Here is a 17,173-nt window from a genome sequence, read left to right as displayed (position 1 = left end):
CGGGAGTTTGAAATCAATTGAAACATTGGAATCTTTTAAATAAAACTATATGGTCAAACAGCTCACGATTAATTGTAATAATTATCAAAAGTATAATAAGCACAAAAAAATGCTGAATATCTCTCTCTCTCTCTCTCTCTCTCTCTCTCTCTCTCTCTCTCTCTCTCTCTCTCTCTCTCTCTCTCTCTCTCTCTCTCTCTCTCTCTCTCTCTCTTACATAGAATAATGATCGAATTTTTTGAAGAAAATTACCTGAGCCAAATGGTTACTGAACCAACTCGACAAAATAACATACTAGCCCTGGTTATAGCGACCCAAGATAACCTAGTCAGTAATGTTACGGTAGGAGAACATCTCGGTTCTTGCGATCATAAATTAGTGCGCGTCGACATTAGAGCTCAAACATCAGTGACTGAAAATAAAGTAAAGGTGCCCAATTTCAAAAGAGCTAATTTCATAGAAATCCGACTAAAACTGTTAATAACAGAAATACATCTATCAGGTGATGGCAACGTAGAGGAAGCCTGGCTAAACTTCAAAATCATTTACTCACTCATCAGAACACATTTGTCCCATTGTGCGAGAAGCGAAGTAACACTAAGAAGAGCTAAAGAAAAAACAAAGCACGCCCGAAAACATTAGACTTTATCATGAAGCCAGGCGGCGAGTAAAAAGATTAGTATGTCAGGCAAAGCGTAGATATGAAGAAAACATTGCAGCCAACTGTAAAAATAATCCGAAATCCTTCTTCAGTTATATAAACAACAGGAAGGCGATCAGAAGTGGAATTGGACCTCTAACAAACAGTGACGGTGAACTAATGACTGACAGCCAACACTTTGCGAACTTAAACAATTACTTTTTCTCGGTGTTTAATACTAACAGTCTTCCCACCACTACCACCAACACCAGCGACGACAACAGTACTAACGTAAATCTCGAGCATGCATTGCCTAACTTTGTAATAACTACCGATGAAGTCCTAAAAGCTCTCCAATCCCTTAAATCAAATAAAAGTCCCGGACCTGACAAAGTATATCCTATACTGCTTAAAGAAACAAAGAGCAAAATACTCTCCTCCCTCACAACCGTGTTCAATATGTCCTTGCGAAAAGGTATCCTCCCTTCGGATTGGAAAAAAGGATAACGTGACACTGATCTTTGAGAAAGGAGACAAAAAAAATACCAGGTAATTACAGGCCCATTAATCTAACTTCAGTTGTTGGTAAGCTACTCGAGAGCATAATTAGAGAAAAGAATTGTCAGTTACCTTGAAAGCCACTCATTAATTGGGGATTCACAACATGGCTTCCGTGACAAAAAGATCCTGCCTATCAAACCTACTGACCTTTTATAACGACCTCTTCTCAGTTTATGACGTAACTAAATCATTGGACGTAGTCTATCTTGATTTCCAGGAACTAAGCACTGACGGTCAAGTATACTAATGGATCGCGAATTGGTTGAGCAACATAAAACAAAGAGTGGTGATCGACGGATTTAACTCAGAGTGGGCGCCGGTCACTAGTGGCGTCCCTCAGGGCTCGGTTCTTGGCCCAGTGCTCTTCATTATATACATCAACGATGTGGATGTCGGAATCAATAATCGCATTAGTAAATTTGCAGACGACACAAAGATTGGTAACTCGGTTCTCACTGACGAAGACAGACAAAGCCCCCAAGAGGATTTGCATAAAATTTCAGCTTGGTCTGATAGATGGGAGATTATTTTTACAGTTGGCTGCGATGTTTTCTTCATATCTACGCTTTGCCTGACATACTAATCTTTTTACTCGCCTCTTGGCTTCATGATAAAGTCTAAAGTTTTCGAGCGTGCTTTGTTCTTTCTTTCGCCTGTAAGACAATTTTCTCTCCTTAACCGAATGTTTAATTTCGCTATTAAACCAAGGTGGGTTTTTCTTTGGTGTTACTTCGCTTCTGTAGACAAGTGCCAGGTCCTTCAAGTTGGAGCGAGAAATAACAAGTTCGATTATGAAATGCGCGGCGTCAAACTCAGAAGCGTTCAATACGTCAAGGACCTGGGTGTCAAAATCGTGTGAAACCTCAAATTCTCACAGCAATGCAACGATGCAGCAAATAAAGCGAACAGAATGTTGGACTTCATTAAAATAAACTTTTTATTAAAAAATAAAGATGTCATACTTCCGCTCAACAATAGTTTAGTCAGACCCCACTTGAGATATGCGGTACAGTTTTAGTCTCCCCACCATGCAAAGGACACTGCTAAATTAGAAGGTGTTCAACGTCGGGCAACAAAAATTATCCCTTCCTTGCGCAACAAACCCTACGAAGAAAGGCTTTCCGCCCTTAACATGTTCTCTCCTGAGAAACGTCGCCTCCGAGGAAAACTGATCGAATGTTTTAAAATACTTAATGGTTTCACGAATGTGGACAAATCAAAATTGTTTATGATCGATGACACTTTGCGAACGAGGAATAATGGCACAAAACTTAAATGTAGACAAGTAAATTCAGACTGCACCAAATTTTTCTTCACCAACGTTGTAGTGCGAGAATGGAATAAGCTCCCGCCTTCAGTGGTCCAGTGTAACACGACTGACTCTTTCAAAAACAAGCTCGACCGACACTACCTTCAACTTAATATTAACTGCCGTAGAGTTGAAATGCAAAGTTTTGGAGACATCTGATTAATGTAGAATCACTTCGGTTTAAGGGAAGACCACCTAGTCTGGACCATGGGGTCTGTGTGGTCTGATTTTCTATGTAAATCTCTCTCACACACACACACACACACACACACACACACACACACACACACACACACACACACACACACACACACACACACACACGCACGCACGCACACACAGACAGATACTGACTGCCTAACTGGAAGACAAACATAAATATTCAGACAGACAGATACAGACAGAAAGACTACAAAGATACAGACTGACTCAGACAAACATACAGATAGAGACAGAGAAAGAGAAAGAGACAGAGAAAGAAAGAGAAAGAGAACATGAGAGAGAGAGAGAGAGAGAGAGAGAGAGAGAGAGAGAGAGAAAGGACACACACAGATTGCCGGACATGGGCAAAAAATGACAGATACAGACGGAATAGAAACTCCTTGCACTCCTCCCCATCCCTTCTTCCCCTCAGTGACACCTTTTCCTTGCCCTCCCCCTCTACCTTCCCTTCACCTCCTTCCCCTTCCCCCTACCTCCCCTTCTCCCACCCCGCACAGTCCCACGGTAAGCCCTTCGCGTACAGAAGTTGATCCTCTTATACCCCTACAAAAGTGATTTGGCCCACAACAAAAGAGATTACATTCCCGGAACATCAAATTACTTTCAACTTGGCGCCCGATTAATCACTTTTTTTTCTCACTCTTAGGGACAAAGCGTGCTCGAGACATCATTTATCACTGTCCCTTTCCTTTACCTTTCTCCTCCTCCTCCTACCTACCCCTTTCTCCTTCCCTTTTCCTCCTTCCCTCCTCCTTCCCTTTCGCCCGCTGCCACTCCGTCTCTTTGCCGCGGTTTGTGCCGTTATTTCGCGTTGGACGTAAGCGGCAATTAAAAGAGAAATTAGTGGATGGGCGAAGGAGTGAAGGTAATGGATGGCGCTGTCAGGAAAGAGTGTCTGGAGCCCGTACTGGTTCTGGAGTGGTTTCCCTACCCCCTTCTCTCCCTCTCCCTCTCCCTCTCCCTCTCTCTCTCTCTCTCTCTCTCTCTGCTTTCATTCCCCTTTACGTTTCTCACACTCCATTTACCCCACAAGTATTCCCTTTCAATTCCTTCCGTACTTAATCTCCACTTCCATTCCTACCATTTCATTCTCAACTTTCATCCATTCTTTCCATTGCACCCTCATTCCTCTCTCTCTCTCTCTCTCTCTCTCTCTCTCTCTCTCTCTCTCTCTCTCTCTCTCTCTCTCTCTCTCTCTCTCTCTCTCTCTCTCTCGGCGAAAAATTCATCCTGGCGGAGCTTCCTGAGTGCCTTTTAGAGTGTTCGCGAGGCAGCCCCAATATGTTATCCCGCACGCCCCGTCACTCGCCGCGGCACCGCCAGGGTCGTGCAGGGTACAAATACTCTCATCAGGTCCAGAGTCCTTCCCTCTCCTCACCTCGTCACGCCCTGGCCTCCTCCACGCTCCGCTGCCTCCTCTGCCTTCTCACCTCCATTCTTTTTCCTGCCCCTCTTTCCTTAATTCCTCCTTACCGATGTGGACTCCGTTCATTCCTCACGTCCAAATACTGATTTCCCTCCCGATCTCCCTTTCTCTCGCTCTCTCCACATAACAGGCTCCACTCCTGCTTTCCTTCTCCGTTCCAACCCACAGCCTCCACTCCCTCAGCCTCCTTCCCCTTCCCTCTCCCGGCTTGTCCATAACATAAGCAATCTGGGAATACAAGTCTTCCCTTGCTCACAGGTTTGGCGCTGCTCTTTGTTATTCCGTCGTGCTCCGGGAGGTGTATTTATCCCCAGCCACTTGTAGACCTTCGTCAGGAGGGTATCTGTTCTAGGTGACGGGCCGTGAATACTAATCCTCCGCGTTACTGCCACGCTCGGAATGGTTCGGCCTGCCGCCGCAATTACCTAGGTCATTGTCTTAAGCGATTGCCAGTTTGTTATCTCATACGTGTTCGCTTCCTCTTAACTTTGAGAGGAGTTTCCTAATCGCCTGCCGCGGAGGTGTTCGGGGGCGAGTCCACGAGTGCCCGCCGACCTGACTCTTCTCCTCCGGTAATTGGTTTCGCGTGGTGCGGTAGTTTATTTTACTTTTATTCATATTTTCTTTTCTTTCAGCGTCAGCCAGCCAGCCTAACGGGGTGTGCGGAAGGTGGAAATATGGGTGGGAGCGTCGCGCGTGGACAGCCCGCATGCCAGCCTGACCCACAAGAGTGTAATCTAATTTGGCAAAACCAGTCGACGTAACTCGGTCCAGAAATTAATTAAGACGAACCATGCTAACCAAACCTAATTTCTGTACATGCACGAACCTGCTCCCTCCTGAGTTAGTGAGAGCTGCGCCGCCGAATCGGATCGAAGTCAGCGTGCTTGTGTGTGTGTGTGTGTGTGTGTGTGTGTGTGTGTGTGTGTGTGTGTGTGAGTGTACGGCACAGGAGGAGGAGCATACGAAAATATGTAAAAATCCTGTGACACGATGCTACCCAAAAGAATACAAAAACAGGAGAACGTAATCGTATTAGTGTGTGTGTGTGTGTGTGTGTGTGTGTGTGTGTGTGTGTGTGTGTGTGTGTGTGTGTGTGTGTGTGTGTGTGTGTGTGTGTGTGTGTGTGTGTGTACGCGCCAGAAATCTTGGACATTATACCTGCCCGGCCACGCTACACCTGCCGGAGGGCCACGCGGAATAGTATCATGGAAGGAGCTCGGGGTCGCGTCCGTACTAACACCCCCTCAGCGCTGAGATGGTGGCGCTGCTGACCTCCGTATTCCACAAACATAATAACAGACATCTCTTAAAGCGCTAGAGACAAGAAGAAGAACGCAGTGTCGCTCCACGAAGCTCTGATAAACACACAATAAACATCTCTGAAAGCGTTGAGACAAGATGGGGAACGTAGTGTCGTCCCATGAAACTCTTATCTGATGTGTTATAAACATTCGTTATTTGGCTTATGTATATCGTTTATTATTCGTTGTTTCCAGACAGCTAAGGAGGCAGCTCAAGGGCAAAAACTAAAAGAAAAAATCCCGTTAGACGCTGATCGTGTACAGAAAATAGAACGAGGAGCCCAAAAGAGAGGGTCAATTTCGGATGGATGCTTCACAACATCCGTCGAGGTGAACCCTGTGTCCGGGAAGCCCTTCTCTCCCGCCCGGAGCCCCACGACTTGTACAATGCATAATGGTACTAATAACACTAACAGCTTCCCGAATTTCTAACTGTATATTTTACCATAATTATCACCAGTTTCTCCTCCATGCGACCACCAAGACTCGTGGAATTCAGTTTTCTCATTTTCACTGGAAAAGAGAAATAACAAACTGAGGACGCAGATGCTCGAGCGACGGAAATGGTCATGAATGAAAGTGAGACAAACTACTACATTTATACGATATCAGGACTTGATTAATCCTTGCCAATCCTTGAGCCTTTCTAAGTACCCGAGTCAACAGGATTCCTTCATTAACTTTATAACGTAATATCATTGGATGAAAAATATAACTGCTTGGAGTCATTCCACATCCTACATGTTTGCCAATCCTCGTGCCTTTCTAATTGCTTGTAGTCTATAGCGTTCCATTAATCAGGGGTGTGGAGTCGGAGTCGGTGGAGTCGGCTACTTTTGGCCGGAGTCGGAGCCGAAGTCGGTAAAAATACCCCCGACTCCGACTCCTTAACGTAATCATTTATCGTGTAATGTAGTTGTGAAATTTTTTTTTTACATTTTCTAGATGTTGTCTATATAGAGTACACGTAATTTGGATGTAAATACATGTAAGAAAAAGGACCTTAAGAGAGTCTACCGCCGCTACAAGCAGCATCTGAAGAAAAAAAAAGATTTGCTTTGGAGGGGGAGGGGCATCGGGGCCGGAGTCGGAGTCGGAGTCGCATCTTTAAAATTTCCCGGAGTCGGAGTCGCAACTTTAAAATTTCCCGGAGTCGGAGTCGCATCTTTAAAATTTCCCGGAGTCGGAGTCGCAACTTTAAAATTTCCCGGAGTCGGAGTCGCAACTTTAAAATTTCCCGGAGTCGGAGTCGCATCTTTAAAATTTCCCGGAGTCGGAGTCGCATCTTTAAAATTTCCCGGAGTCGGAGTCGCAACTTTAAAATTTCCCGGAGTCGGAGTCGCAACTTTAAAATTTCCCGGAGTCGGAGTCGCAACTTTAAAATTTCCCGGAGTCGGAGTCGCAACTTTAAAATTTCCCGGAGTCGGAGTCGCAACTTTAAAATTTCCCGGAGTCGGAGTCGGAAAATTTTAACTCCGACTCCACACCCCTGCCATTAATAACTGACAACATATCCTTGCATGTAAAATAAAACTGCTTGGGGTCATTCTGCCCGACCATTATAAGGAAAAAAATAGTGAATGTGAATATTAGTGGCCGCGTTGCGTGAGGAGAAACGTCCCTCATTTGGACAGTGGCCAGCGTGCAAGACGAGGGCAAACAGGTAATATTTGTGCGTCCCCCTTAAGTGGCTTATTTATGTGTATGCAAAGCTGACAAGGAGGCAAATTTGTTACGTGTTCACCTACGGAAAAGTTCGATTATTGAATTATTCGAGTCTTGGGGAGGCCATCGAGTTAGTGATGACTTGGCTGAGCGTTTCTCGTGAAAAATCTGTTCAGTAGAAAACAAAGGGAAACGAAGCGACTATGCATAGAGACCGAAGACCAAACTTAAAAAGCAAAAAAAAAACGAGTTGCCATCAAGGAAACGGTGTGGCATAGAAATCTATCGATGGCATATAGTAATGAGGTTTATCAACGGTTCTTTACCTTTCGGGTCTGTGCCAATTACATGATGAGAAACACTGTCACCTGTTCAGTGCTTAACTACTGTCAGGTATACTGCTGGTGGAAAGAGCTAAAATACATCACTCCGGAGAGGGGTCCGGAAAAGGTTTGTGATGGATAGACAGGATATTGAGCGGTGCTTTAACCCTAACGAAAAAGGTTAAGGCATTGGCATTTCGCACAGAGTTCTGAGCAAAATTAATCTTATTTTCCATTACCTATCACCAAGCTATTTAAACGCAATTTTCATCTGCCGCCCATCTTAACACTCTTGACCCTCTACTACCTCGTCGGTGTTCGCTGGCCGCCACACGCACCGCCAATCAGGACCATCGGTGCCCGCGGCGGCCTATTCCGATACGCCGACACCCACCCAGACATCACTCCAGTCATCGGCCCGTCTGCCTCTAGTTCCAGCGGAGTTTCATCAGGGCGCCAGTAGAGTTCAAGAAGCGTTTAGTTCATGTCATGCAAGCCCAATTACCTTCTAGTCTTGCAATAAACAACAACAAAAAAAACATGAAAAGTGAGCGGAACAAACTAAACTTAAATAATAATATTTGTTATGTAAAACCGCACAAGAAGGAGTGTTTGGATATGAAAATAGACACGGCAGAAACAATATTATAACGACAGTGCATGAGACGGCGAGGAGAGAGCGAGCCTCGGGCCATTACAATGAAGATTGACGGGGAAAGTGAGCAAGTATTTACCACACACACACACACACACACACACATAAGGATGCTTTGGGTTCTCATTCACATAGCCACTCCTTTACTTTATGCTTCGTTGATGATAATGAATAATTAGTGTGTTATTAAGAACTGGTCTCCTCTTAAGATTATTATCGTTGTTCACAGACCTTCTATATAAAACTCTATCCTTTTCTCCCCATAGTACAAGCATACACACATGTTTATCTGTACTGGTTTGAGAGTACGTGTATACATTAAAACATTTATATTTTTACTTTTAAATATTTTCTTTTCTTTTTCTTCGACGACTCCTTCATTACCTTGCAACGATGAGCGAATGTGATTGTTTGACCAGTGACGTGAATTGAAAGAGAAACGGCGAAGCACGAGTCCAGGTGTTCCTCCCCTTCCCTCCGCAGCGGTAAAGGGCGAAGGTGAGGCGCTAATACCCGAGACCGGAATGAAAGGCGAAAGCTAAGAAGACGGCGCGTACAAAACAGCAAAAAAGAGTTAAGCGCAAAATATCGAGGGGCTATTTTTTTCTTTATATTCTAGTAGAGAAAGTAAAGCGAATTAACCTTTTAAGGGGCTTGAGGACGCGTGAGAGATTCAATTTACCAACAAACACGATAATTAGTAACGCAGTAGTGTTGGGGGAGCGCTGCGGTGGGGGTGAAGGGGACTTGGGGGGTGACGGGGTGAAGGGAGTGTGGGAGGGGTGATGGGGAAGGGAGGGGAAAGGAAGGGAGAGGGTCGAGGGCAGCGTGGTGGGGTGATGGAGGGTGGGAGCGTGGGTAGGGTGATGGGGGAGGGAGGGGAAAGGAGGGGGAAGGGGGTGTGGTGGAGAACAAGGGGGGAGGGTCGAGTACAGCGTGGTGGTGGTGATGGAGTGTAGGGAGCGTGGGAGGGGTAATGGTGGAGGGAGGGGTAATGGTGGAGGGAGGGGGTAAGGAGGCGTGGTGGAGGATGAGGGAAGAGGGTCGAGTTGAGGGCATGGTGGAGGTGGTGTGTTTGAAGCTTGTGTTTGGGGAGCGGAGACATGCATTGTGGGGTGGGGTGAAGATGGCAGGAGGGGAGAAAATGAAGGTTGTGTATATTTGGAGCCAGGGTGATGTGTTAGGTAGGGGGATTACTACCACTACTACTACTACTACTACTACTACTTCTACTACTACTTCTACTACTACTACTACTACTACTACTACTACTGCTACTACTTCTACTACTACTACTACTACTGCTGCTACTACTACTGCTACATAAGTTTAGGAGGCACCCACGCAGTAGAAAGTGATGTATAGAGCAAGATTTATTTAAAAACATGAGTGGCGACGATAATTTTTTTTTTTTTTCTGACAGTGGTGGCTCCATTATTCTCTAAGTGATGATGCTACTTATTAATTCACTCTTGGCTGTTTAAGTGCTGCCAATAGGAGTTTCAGCGTTCATGATCGCACCTAATAATTACACAATGAAATGTATCCCTTAAAATGCGGAAACTGTGCGATACGTTTACGGTGATATTTAACAGGGATTTGTTTTCTCTCTCTCTCTCTCTCTCTCTCTCTCACAACTGTATGGATATATATGCTGGATTTTTTATGACACACTTTTTTTTTCTTTTTTTTTGATTGATTTTTTTTTTTTTGATTTTTTTTTCTTTTTTCTTTCTTTCTTAACTTACAACATATCTTCATACAATTATTCTACAATTTTTTATTTTTATTTTTTTTGCTGCTATTTTGTTTTGTTTTTCAGCTACACCAACACTTACAGCCTTTTTTACTATTGCTACTTTACCACTACTACTACCTACTACTACTACTTACTTAACTTTACTTACTATACTACTACTACTATACTACTACTACTACTATACTATTACTTACTACTACTACTACTTCTACTACTACTACTAACAATACTACTATTATTACTACTACTACTTACTATACTACTACTACTACTACTACTACTACTACTACTACTACTACTACTACTACTACTTACTACTACTACTACTACTATACTACTACTACTACTACTACTACTACTACTACTACTACTAACCACACAACAACAACAAACTACTACTACTACTACAACAACACCAACAACAACTTCTACTTTAACTACAACTACTTTTACATGCTTTCATTACCTTTACTTTACTATAGTATGCAGTCATTTATTAGTATGACTGTACTGTTTGGTCTGATATTAGTATTTTTATTATATTAATTTCAATATCTAGTGTTTATTATATATTTTATTATCTTAATATATACTTATAATTTTTTATAATTTTTTATATTAATTTTACATTGAGTTTTTTCTTTTTTTTTTTTATTTTTATTTTTATACTGTATCTTTTTTTTTTCAATTTTGATGATAAGATGAACCTTGGCACAATGATGATATTAAGTGATATTGCCAATACGGTTACACACTCAAAATGTAAATATGTATAATTAACTGATAGAATATCAATTACAGTGTCTTCAATACAATTTGACACACTTTCCTCTCTTTAACCAGTTCCACCTCCCCACACATTACAGCAATATTTTCTCCTTGGGCCTCAATCAACCTCACCTTCTCGTATTGCCCTTCACAGAATTTGGGACTCAGGTACTTCCACCTTCTTTCAACCTTCGATCACCCCACACACATTATTGCACTATCAGAAACTTGGACATAGGATACCTTGTTTATCATAGACTCTTTTTAAATATACTAACTCTAGTAACTACCTTCTGTAGATCTACTTATATGTTAATACATTATTGGAGTAAATTAATTCACAACTTTACCTAAATATTTAAAATCTTCATTTAGTGAACATAGAGACATGCAGCTTACACAGAAAGCTTCAAATCATCTTCAACATATCTCCCATTTACAGATAAAACAATTTGAATTCTAATAAACATTTTTAATTTCCACACATTTTCTCGTCCTCCTAGATTTTCAACCAACCTCTTTTCCTCCTTCCATACTTTTTCCTTATCTATTCCACTCCTAACTTCACTCAACCTCTCTCTCTGGTACTAACTAGCAAGACTCTCCCCACCTCCCATATTCCTTAATCCTCTCAATCTTCTACCTCTGGAAAGCAATCCACTTACTACTGACACTTAACAGACATGTTCATAACCTACAGTAATCTCTTATCTGACACTACAATGATATGTTACATAATTCAAACTTTAAAATGTATCAACGCAATGATTTATGGAGTTTATAATAAAATATATATAAATTTTACAATATTCTAATATTTTAAAAAATAGAAAACTGAATTACATAACAAATTACATGAACACTTAAATAACAACACTTACATCAAGTAAATTTATAACACATAAACGATTGTTATACCCATGTAAAACATCGAATATAACTAAATTAAATACAACAAAAGGAATGTTTTAAGATGTACAAATTAGGAATTGTCAATCACAACGCCTACAGATTATACCGCAACCATCTTACGATTAATTAGAGGAGCTAAATATAATTACTACATTAGAATTTTCAGTAACTTTAGAAACAATACCAAGAAAATATGGCAAACCATCAATGAATTAGCAGGTCGACATAAACCCAAAACAATGATAACAACATTTCATTGAAGCCAGATTCTACACTTACTAAGCCAGAAAGAAATTGCTGAAAGCTCTTAATGAACATTTCAGTGATTGCAGCCAGGCTCAATGATGCACTGCCTTCTGCTTCTAGAATGCCACTGATTTCCTCCACGAAAATTACAAACTCAATGGTTATCCTACCAGTCACTTCTGCTGACTGATGAATATTATCAAGACTTCAAAAAAAAAACTCAATGTTAAATGAAATCTCGGCCCACATAATTAAACGTAATATTGAGGAAATTACTTACCCATTGCATTGCTCTTTAATCAATCAATATCCACTGGCAAATTCTCTGATTTGAAAACTGCAAATATCACGCCAGGCACAAATCTGGCCCCAACAACAATTCGCCCAATTTCCACTCTCCCTTCTCTAAAATATTTGAATTATTAATGAAAATAAATTAGTTGCATATCTTGATAGCTTAGACATTTTGGTAGATGCCAATATGGCTTTAGGTCAGGTTCTAGCACTTATGACGCCCTCAGTATCAGTATTTTCTTCCCATCTCTATTCTTCCCTTAACACTAAACAATCAGTCTTATCCATCTTTGTTGACTTCTCTCAAGGCTTTTGATACCGTTAACCATGATTCTTCTCGACAAATTATATTTATATTTCATGGTATACGAGGACCCTCTACACTCCTGGTTTCAAGACTACCTAACAAACAGATATGATCACTATAATATGGATGGCCAAAGTCTTTCCACTGAAATATTTCTACTGGTGTCCCACAAGGAGTGTTTTAGGGCCTATTTTGTTCATATATATATTAACACGACATTATAAATATCTCACCTCTGCCATTCATTGCAGATGACATGACTTTGTATTTTGTATTTTTTACTGACTTAATATTCCCAATTATTCCCAGGCCTCAACCAATTAACCTCAACAAATTATAATTGGTGTTACAATTACAGACAATAATTACTACTATAAAACTTTTTATATAGTCTTTTTCTAAAGTAAATGTTAATGTCAGACCTTATTAATTTATAATATCAACTTTATTAGAAGAGTGGAGTTTAGTTTGTTTTGGGAGTTATGTTTGATAATAACATATAATCAATAGCCATAAAAAACAATAAGCAATAAACTTTCATATAGCGTCTAAAGCTAATAAGAGATCTAGATTTTATGCCTTGCGAAGTACTAAAAATCTTGTATTATGCACATATATACCTCACCTTTCTGTACTGCAATCCTATCTGGAGTACCACTTGTCACCACCTTAACTAGTCTTCTGAACTTGACAAAAAGATAATTCAATTATCAAACAAACATTTCTGAACACACCACCCTCTCTTTCTTTAAAAAAAAAAAACAAAAAACAAGAATATAAACTATCATGCTACATATAATTGTATGTACATAAACACAGATCAGTGCCTCTCTCTATCCATCTCTATATCCCATCTAGACATGAGAGCATCATCCTTTCCATCACATCGCCTACTTTTCGGAACTTCCAGGGAAGGGACCTCAAATTCCCTGGAATTTCCCATAGGATATAAAATCTCTCGTCCTTTACATATTTAAAAAAACTAAAGCTTCATCTGCTTGATACTATTGATTGTTATCCAGTAAATTCCAATTTCTCATCAAGTCATATATAACGTCATCTCCCCACACTTGTTCCGGTAATGAATTACCCATTTATTCTGTCTTCCCCTCTATTATTATTATTATATTATTATTTATTATTATTATTATTATTATTATTATTATTATTATTATTATTATTATTATTATTTATATTTATTATTATTATTATTTATATTTATTATTATTTTTATTACTATTATTATTATTATTATTATTATTATTTTTATTATTATTATTATTACATTTTGCTTCATCCTATAATTCTGTATATAATTTCATTTGCTTCTTTGTACATTATTTTTTTCTCTTTCTTTATTTTACTTTGGTTTATTATTTTTTTATTATAGTTATTGATTTTTCTCTCTCTCTCTCTCTCTCTCTCTCTCTCTCTCTCTCTCTCTCTCTCTCTCTCTCTCTCTCTCTCTCTCTCTCTCTCTCTCTCTCTCTCATTGGTTATTAAAGATCAAACGCATACATTATATTTAGTTATACTTATCACCTATATCAAACAAAAAAGTCTATTCCATCTTTACTTGCTTGAAAAACGCAAAATACGAACGATTAGAAACAAAAAAGGTCAAGCAATGTACAGATGAGAAACAGAACAGCAGGAACAAGGAGAGCAGATAAATAAGGGTGGAATGGATGAAAATTTAAATTAACAATGTGCTTAACTTTTTTTTTCCTCAACTTGCGTGTTATATTGCTGCAATGAATGTGGTTTATTTCTGTTAAAACAATTCAATATAGTAAGGTCTTCATTTTCATAGTGAACACTTAGTTTCCTAGCTATGGTTGAAATTGTTAAATTAAGAACCACAACACAACTTCGAATAGCTTACAAATCTTTTATATAAGGGGGTCGAAAGTACAACAAACACGTGAACGTCGGTTGAACCTGCGTCCTGGGCAGAGTTCTGACATTTGTTTCCGGAGACGATTGCGTGTATGTATGGCTGTGTCTAAAGCTTAACGGACGCGTCTGTTTGTTTAAATAATTACATATGTGTAATGAATGAGGAGAGAACGACGACTGAGGAGGAGGTGGCTGAGTGGTTAGCGTGCGGGCGTGGTGAGCCCGAGAACCTAGCGTGGACTAGGTTCGAGTCCCACCGAAACACGCTGATTTTCCAAGTCATCACCGAGTGGCGAAGATTACCCACGTGCTGTCCGGATCTTCAATCAATCTTAACTTCAGCGACTTCGGTCAGGAGGAGCACCGGGGGGCAGCATGCGCCAAGCAAGAGTCATACATCACAGCAGCCACTACAAATAAAATTAGCCTGCGCCACCACCGGGCTGGGGACGTCCATAATGCCCCTCAAGAAAGCCTACCGGCGCTACAGGCAGCACATAAAACAAAGTTATTCAAATGTTAAAATGGGCTAAGAGCTATTGAGAGAAAACGTGTAACCGAAGAAGATTCGCCTGCGTCTGGGGGACAGGGAAAGGAAAGACCCACACACCCCTGGGGGGCTGTGCGACCTACTTCTACCCAGACGCGCCGGACAGGGACAGACTCAGATGATGGTGACGGGGCACCTACCAGGGGGAGCGTCGGCAGGGGCGGCGCGGGGAGCACCTCCATATTCAAATGATGATGATGATAACGGCACCGCCTTTGCCAGGGGGGAGGAGCTGCAGGGGCTGCCGGAGCAGCAGTCCCATATTCAAATGATGATGGGGGCATCACCCCTGTCAAGGAGAAGGAGCGTCAACAGGGTGGCGGGGGCAGCAGCCCCTTATTCAAATGATGGTGGCAAACGGTACACATACAGGTGACTCGCGAGTCGGGACTAAGACGACGATGCAGACAGGACAAACATCCAAGTGACTATGACGGTGTGAGGAGCAGCGAGTCTGGACAAAGATAACGATGAAGACGAGGACAAATATGTAGATCACTGCGGTGATGCGTGTAGTCCGCGGTGGAGATCATATGCAGAGAGAAAGGGCGAAGAGGAGGAAATAGAGAAATGTCCTCCCTATTACACCTCTGTGCCCCATCAATACATGCAGCTGCTCCTCCAATTGAAGGAGTCTTGAGCCAGCACTGAGCACTGAAGTAAAAGCAATAAGTGGGTACACTGCAGGCTAGCGTAGCCATCGCATCAAATAGCTATGGAGAAGTTGCCGCTCAAATGGTGAAAAGAAAACGGCGTGGCTTGCTCCACACGGAGGGGACAATGTTACGGAAGACTACTCTGAAGTGCAGGAACCCTTCCATGTGGTACTCTGTCATAACTGCGCTTGACCTCAGTACTCATTTCCGTACCGCTGGCTCTGAGAACACATTACCCTGGGATACATACAGAGCTGGTGCAAGATCCGGGTTACCACACCCTACCTTCCCAAGACTTCGCTCGGTACATATTTATGGACCAGAAGGAGAGGAACAAATGGGTGGACTGCATGCAGACTGTCCCGGTCGGGATTCGAACTTAGATCCGGGAATTTGCAGCTAAGCATGCTAACCACTACTCTACGTAGGCGAATAATAAGGTAAATAGACGGATAAGAATAGGTAGGTAAGTGTACACAAATAGACGAGGTTGCGTACACTCCTTGATGCAGCTAAGCATGCTAACCACTATTACGTACACTACCCTACTACCAAACTAACCACTACCTAACTATATCATGCTAACCACTAACCCTACGTACACTACCTTACGTACACTTCTTGAAGTAGCTAAGCATGCTAACCACTACCCTACGGAGGCTAATCAGGTAAATAAACGGATAGGAATAGGTGCGTAACCAGGGTAGGTGTACACAAATATAGATGAGGCTGCGTACACTCCTTGGTGTCATAGTGGCAGTAAACACTGCCACGCACCACGCGCATTATGCACGTCAGACGTCATAAGATAGTGGTAAGTAAACAAAGTTCAGAATATTTGCATCTTTTGAGTGACTAACGAAATAAAAATAAATATAAAAATCACCTTATAAGTAAGCTACTGTTCAGTGATATGCTTGATATGGCAGGTTAAAACGTGTGCGTAGGTACCATGAGAAATATTTTTTACCCCTATATGTTTTTTGTAACTCTCAGGAGAAGGCAAGACTGTTGGCTGGCGTAGCCATCGCATCAAATTGCTATGGAGAAGTTGCCGCTCAAATGGTGAAAAGAAAACGGCGTGGCTTGCTCCACACGAAGGGGACAATGTTACGGGAGACTACTCTGAAGTGCATGAACCCTTCCATGTGATACTCGTAGGTAGAGTTGGGTGCAAATGTCATTGCTGTGCGTGACCTCGGTGCTCATTTCCGTACCACTTGCTCTGAGAACACCTTACCCTGGGACACAGAGCTGGTGCAAGATCCGGGTTACCACACCCTACCTTCCCAAGACTTCGCTCGGTACATATTTATGGACCAGCCGGAGAGGAACAAATGGGTGGACTGCATGCAGACTGTCCCGGTCGGGATACGAACCCAGATCCGCCAAATTACAGCTAAGCATGCTAATCACAACCTACGGAGGCGAATAATTTGGTAAATAAACGGATAGGAATTGGTATGTAAGTGTACACAAATAGATGTTGTTGTTAAAAGAATGCTCCCTCCTTGGAGGGGTATACACGGGCCCGTAGCAGGGTGCCGACAGATCATCTCTATAGACTGACGTTAGCCGAGCTGACCAAGTCGGTCCGTCGACAAGGAATGGGGCGTCTCTGAAAAATTAGGCTGCGTACACTCCTTGATGTAGTAGTTGTAGCAAACACTGTTACGC

At 41.8% G+C, this 17,173-nt stretch overlaps 1 protein-coding gene across 2 annotated transcripts in view; it reads right to left on the bottom strand.

Moving 5' to 3' along the window:
* The window catches only part of LOC127003737 (uncharacterized), a 79,227-nt gene that overhangs the window by 21,402 nt on the left and 40,652 nt on the right, over positions 1-17,173 (bottom strand). The gene's annotated exons all lie outside the window — the stretch shown is intronic.

The sequence above is a fragment of the Eriocheir sinensis genome, chromosome 26 (assembly GCF_024679095.1).
Source record: "Eriocheir sinensis breed Jianghai 21 chromosome 26, ASM2467909v1, whole genome shotgun sequence".
Taxonomy (NCBI): domain Eukaryota; kingdom Metazoa; phylum Arthropoda; class Malacostraca; order Decapoda; family Varunidae; genus Eriocheir; species Eriocheir sinensis.
This window is presented reverse-complemented; position numbering and strand designations above follow the sequence as displayed.